Below are 6584 nucleotides of genomic sequence, written 5' to 3' on the forward strand. Positions count from 1 at the left end.
GAAGCCACCAAGAAAAAGGTTCCTGCTGTGCCAGAAATCCTTAAGAAAAAGCGAAGGAATTTTCCAGAGCTGAAGATCAAGCGCCTGAGAAAAGAGTTTGCTCAAAAGATGCTTCAAAAGGCAAGGAGGAAGCTTGTCTATGAAAAAGCTAAGCACTATCATAAGGAATATAGACAGACGTACAGAACAGAGATTTGCATGGCCAGGATGGCAAGAAAAACTGGCAACTTCTATGTACCTGCAGAACCCAAATTGGCGTTTGTCATCAGGATCAGAGGTATCAGTGGAGTGAGCCCAAAGATTCAAAAGGTGTTGCAGCTTCTTCGTCTTGCCAGATCTTCAATGGCACCTTTGTTAAGCTTAACAGGCCTTAATTTACATGCTGATAATTGTGGAACCGTATTCAGGTGGGGGTACCCCAACCTGAAGTCAGTAAATGAACTGATCTACAAACGCAGTTATGGCAAAATCAGTAAGAAGCAAATTGCTTTGACAGGTAACGCTTTGATTGCTCGATCTCTTGATAAATTTGGCATCATCTGCATAGAGGATCTGATTCATGAAGTCTATACTGTTGGAAAATGCTTCAAAGAAGCAAATAACTTTCTGTGGCCCTTCAAATTATCTTCTCCACTAGGTGGAATGAAGAAAAAAACCCACCCATTTTGTAGAAGGTGGAGATGCTGGCAACAGGGAAGACCAGATCAACAGACTTATTAGAAGGATGAACTAAGGTATCTACCATGATTATTTTTGTAATCTGGTTAGTAAATAAACAGTGGCTGTTTTCAGACTGCAATAAAAAAAAATTCTCAACAAGATACTAGCAAGTCATATTCAACAACATATTAAAAAGATTATACATCATGACCAAGAAGGCAAGGATGGTTTGACATACACAAAACAATAAATGTAATACATCACATTAACAAAAGAAAAGATAAAAACCATATGATCATATCAATTGATGTAGAAAAAGCATTCAATAAAATACAACATCCCTTCATGATTAAAATTCTCAGCAAAATCAATATAGAAGGGACATTCCTCAGGACCAGCAGTTAGAGCAATGGCGATGTCGCTGGACTCCCATGTAGTCGAGCGTGGTTCGCATTCTGGACCCGGTGGCTTAAAACCCACGCCAGGCACGTGTGCATGCGTGCCCAAGATCCTGAGAGGAGAATGGAGGAGAAGGGATTGCGGCATGGCCCTACCCCCTGGGGGTCGATTTCTCTCTTTTTGTCTCTCTGTCTCTCTCTGTCTGTCTAGTGAGCGCACACGCCCTATAGCAAAAACCTCTTCAAAAAAAAAAAGGGACATTCCTCAACATGATAAAAGCCATCTATGAAAATCCCATGACTAAAATCATACTAAATGGGGAAAAGCTTAATCTGGAACAAGGCAAGGCTGCCCAGTTTCTCCACTTTTTTTTTTTTTTTTAAACATAGTACTGGAAGTTTAAGCCAATGCAATTAGACAAGAGAGTCAAATAAAAGACATTCAAATAGGAAAAGAAGAAGTGAAGTTACCTTTATTTGAAGATGACATGATGCTATACAGAGAGAATCCAAAAGAATCCACAAAAAGTCTCCTGAAAATGATAAATGACTATAGGAAAGTGACAGGATACAAGATCAACTTGTATATAAAAATAATATAAAAATCTACAGCATTTTTATACACCAACAATGGACAAACTGAGGCAGAAAAAAATCCCATTTACAATAACCATAAAACAAATAAGATATCTAGGAATAAACCTTACCAAAGACATCAAAGATCTCTACGAGGAAAGCTATAAAACACTAGAAAAAGAAATTTAAAAATGATACAAAAAGTGAAAAAACATCCCATGTTCCTGGATTGGAAGATGTTAGTCCTACCCAGAGTAATCTACAGATTTCATCCAATTCCAATCAAACTACCAGAGATATTCCTCGCAGAAACAGAAAATTTTAAAAATCACAAAATTTGTCTGGAAGCATAAAAGGCCTCATATTGCCAAAGCAATACTATGCGAGGGGAATGAAGTAGGAGGCATCTCACTTTCTGGCCTCAAAACATATTATAAAACCATGGTAATTAAAACAGCATGGTATTGGCACAAAAACAGACAGACCAATGGAACAGAATTGAGGATGCCCAAATGAACCCTAAAACACACAGCCAACTGAGCCTTGACAAAGGGCACAAGACAATCCAGCGGGATAAAGAAAATCTCTTCAGCAAATGATTCTGGGAGAACTGAGTATCCACCTCCAGAAGAATGAAACTGGATCCTTATCTCTCACCACTAACAAGAATTAACTCAAAAAGGATTGAGGATCTAAACATAAAACTGCAAACTATAAAAATACTGGTGGAAAACACTTAGAGACTTGGAGTAATCAAAGACTTCTTAAAGAAGACCTCCAAAGCACAGGCAATAGTCCCCAAAATATGCAAATGGGACTGTATTAGGCTGAGAAGCTTCCGCACAGCAAAAGAAACAAGGAGAGTGAGAAGACAGCCCTCAGAGAGAACATATTTGCAAACTACACCTCAGATAAGGGACTGATAACCAGAGTATACGGGAACTCAAGCAGCTTACCTATTTAAAAAAATAATAAATCAATCCAATTAAAAGATGGGAAAATTGGGACCAGCAGTTAGCATAATGGCTATGTCGCTGGACTCCCATGTAGTCTACCGCGGTTCGCATCCTGGACCCAGTGGCTTAAAACTCACGTCGGGCACATGTGCGTGTGTGCCCATGATCCTGAGAGGAGCATGGAAGAGAAGGGATTGCGGCGTGGCCTCCCCCCCGGGGGGAATGATTTCTCACTTTCTGTCTCTCTGTCTCTGTCTGGTGAGCGCAAGCGAGACACACTTAAAGCAAAAACATCCCAAAAAAAAAAAAAAAAAAAGATGGGAAAATGAGCCGAACAGAAAATTCTCCGAAGAAGACATATGAACAGCCCCAAAGCATATGAAAATGTGCTTGACGTCTCGTATCATAAGGAAAATGCAAATCAAAACTACAATGAGATGCCATTTAACCCCAGTCAGGATGGCTAAAAAAAAATTCTTTTTTTGAGAGGTTTTTGCTATAGGGTACATGCGCTCACCAGAAAGACAGAGAGAGAGACAGAGAAAGGAAGCGAGAAATCACCCCCCTGGGGGGATGGCCACGCTACAATCCCTTCTCCATTCTTCTCTCGGGATCTGGAGCATGTACGCACATGCTCCCAGCGTGAGTTTAAGTCACCGGGTCTGGGACTCGAACCGCAGTCGACTACATGGGAGTCCAGAGACATAGCCATTCCGCTAAGTGCTGGTCCAAGAATGGCTAACATTTTAAAAATAAATAAATAATGATAAGTGCTGGTGAGGCGGTGACGAAAAGAGAACTTTCCTACGCTGTTGGTGGGAATGCAAATTAGTACAACCACTTTGGAGAATGATATGGAGGTTCCTCAGAAACCTACAGATAGAACTACCATACGACCCAGTAATTACACTCTTAGGTATTTCCAAAGGACGGAAAAAGCCTCGGTCAGAAAAACACGTGCACATTCAAGTTTATTGCAGGATTATTTACCATTGCTAGGACATGGAATCAACACAAATGTCCAAAAGCAGATGATTGGACTGAAAAAAATGTGGCATCTGTACTCTGTGGATTACTTCTGAGCCATAAAAAACAATGACACCCTGACATTTGATACAAAGTGGAAGAATATGGAAGACTTAATGCTAAGCAAAGCAAGCCAGACCGTGAAAGACTTCGAATGTCCGCACTCAGTCTATACCAATTGTCTGTGCTCTATCGCAGAAACTGAGAGTTTGGAAGGTATAGACGCAGGGAGGGCAACGGTAGGTACCAGAGACGGGTATAGAAGCAGGGAGGGCAACGGTAGGTACCAGAGACAGTAGGATAGGGATAATATGGGGATGGGTAATAGAGGAGGGAAATGGAGAAAAGGGTACGTTTAACTGACAAAAAATTGAAAAGCTACTTGCCGATGATAATGTATATAGCGATGTCTTTATCTTGACTAATAGGTATGGTGTTCATGCTGGAGAAAGCAATGTTGTACACCATAAAGAGAAATCTGATCAAACGTTAAAAAAAAAAAAAAGAAAAAGAGGTGAAGAAAGACATCTCTCAGCAGAGACTGGAAAGACTGAAGGCATTTTCCAGGAAGAGAGGGGGAAGATAAAGATGAACTTCTAGATGGACCAGCAGTTGGCGTAATGGCTATGTCGCTGGACTCCTATGTAGTTGACCACGGTTCAAGTCCCGGACCTGGTGGCTTAAACTCACACCGAGCGCACGTGCGTGCGTGCCCATGATCCCAAGAGGAAAATGGAGGAGAAGGGATTGCAGTGTGACCATCCGCCCTGGGGGGTGATTTCTCGCTTTCTGTCTCTCTGTCTCTCTCTGTCTTTCTGGCAAGTGCAAGTGCAAGTGCCCTATAGCGAAAACCTCTCCAAAAATAAATAAATAAATAAATGAAAGAGAGAGAGAGAGAGAGAGAGAGAGAGAGAGAAAGAAAGAAAGAAAGAAAGAAAGAAAGAAAGAAAGAAAGAAAGAAAGAGAAAGATGAACTTCTAGGGAGAGAAAACAGATGTGTAAAGGCAAAAGCTGGGAAGTCCTTGGTGAGTTCAAGAAGTTTGAAGAGGCCTAATGTGATTGGAATAGAGTGAGAAAGGGGTGAGTAAGTGAGTAAGAGGCAGGCAGGTGCCAGATCATGCATAACCTTCCAGGCAACACTGGAAGGAATCCGGACTTTTTCCTACCATGGAGGTTTTCTTTCTCTCTCTCTCTCTCTCTCTCTCTCTCTCTCTCTGTCTCTCTTTCTTCCTTTTTTTTCCAGAGAGGTTTTCGCCATAAGGTGCATGCACTCACCAAAAAGACAGAGACAGAGAGACAGAAAGTGAGAAATCACTCCCCAGGGAGGATGGCCACACCACAATCCCTTCTCCTCCATTCTCCTCTCAGGATCTTGGGCATGCACACACACATGCCCAGCATGAGTTTAAGCCACTGGGTCCGGGACTCAAACCATGGTTGACTACATGAGAGTCCAGCGACATAGCCATTACGCCATCTGCTGGTCCCCCTACCACGGAGGTTTTCATCAGAAGAGTAGCTTAATCAAAATCTGAGAGAGAAGGAGAGAGAGATATTTTTGCTATAGGGCATGTGTGCTTGCCAGAGAGACAGAAAGTGAGGAATCACCCCCTGAGGGAATGGCCACACTGCAATCCCTTCTCCTCCATTCTCTTGGGATTTTTTGGATATGCACTCATATATACTGGTGGTGAGTTTCAATCCCCTGGATCTAGGACTCGAACTGCAGTGGGCCATGTGAGAGTCCAGTGCCTTAACTACTAGGCCACCTGCTGGCCCCCAAAACAGTCTTTTAAAAGATGACTCTTCCCATGATTTTGGGAGGGATGCCTATTATAGAAGCTATCGAAGCAGCCCAGGTGTGGCAGGTTATATTATTTACCTTCAGTTCTTCCTCCTTTCCTCACCTTTGCCATGATTCCCTTCCACAGAGGAATACACTTTTTCAGCCCATGGCCTTTGGGCTTACCGCATGAGCTTTTACTGTTCATGGATGTGACACAAGTAGAGGTTTTAGAAACACCTGCATAGGGGCCAGTAGATGGTGTGGTGATTAAGGTGTTGGATTCCCACATAGCAGATCACAGTTTGAGTCTTTAAAATCACACTGGGCACATGTGTGTGTGTGTACCCCAAATCCCAAGAAGAATGGAGGAGAATGGACTGTGGCATGGTCATCCCCCCTGAGGAGTAATTTCTCACTTTCTCTTTCTCCAGTTAGTACACACACCCTATGGCAAAAACCTTTAAAAAAATACTTGCATGGTTTGGCTTATTCTCTTATGTATGAGGCACCTGCCATGAGAAAAATATGCCCTATGCAGCTGTGGGGCCACATAGAATGGGGTGACACATAGAGAAGGCCAAAACCTTACTTAGTGAAGAACTCACCCAAATGACCCACAAAACTATCTGCAAGAAAATAAATGTTTGCTGTGGAAATCACTGGGATTCTTTTTTGGGGAAGGGGATTGTTTGTTATCCAGAATTATCATAGCAATTGCTGACTCATACACTAAGAAAAGATGAGATTGGTTTGTATTAAAGTGATGGCAATGGACCTGGAGAGAAGCAGGAAGATTTCATATTTTGTAGCTGTCAGAATATAGGACTTTTTAAGTCTTAGGATAGATCCACCAGGAATAGAATGTGGAATCAGGAGAGGGACCAGGATCGATCCTTGAGGGATTCTATCAATTAAAATCTGCTCGTATTACCATAACAGAATACTACAACTAGGTGGTTTAAAAACCAAGAATTTATTTTCTCACAATTCTGGGGGCTGGAAGTCCAAGATTGAGGTGCTGGTAGGATTGGTTTCTGGTAAGGGCTCTCTTCCTGGCATGCAGAGGCCACAATGTGATTTCTGTCTGCACACACACTCCTGCTACCTCTTCTTCTTAAAAAGACAGCAGGCTTATCAGATCAGGATCTCACTCTTATGACTTTGTTTCATCTTAATTTCCTC

This window comes from Tupaia chinensis, unplaced genomic scaffold, assembly GCF_000334495.1.
Source record: "Tupaia chinensis unplaced genomic scaffold, TupChi_1.0 Scaffold000146_1, whole genome shotgun sequence".
Classification (NCBI taxonomy): Eukaryota; Metazoa; Chordata; class Mammalia; order Scandentia; family Tupaiidae; genus Tupaia; species Tupaia belangeri.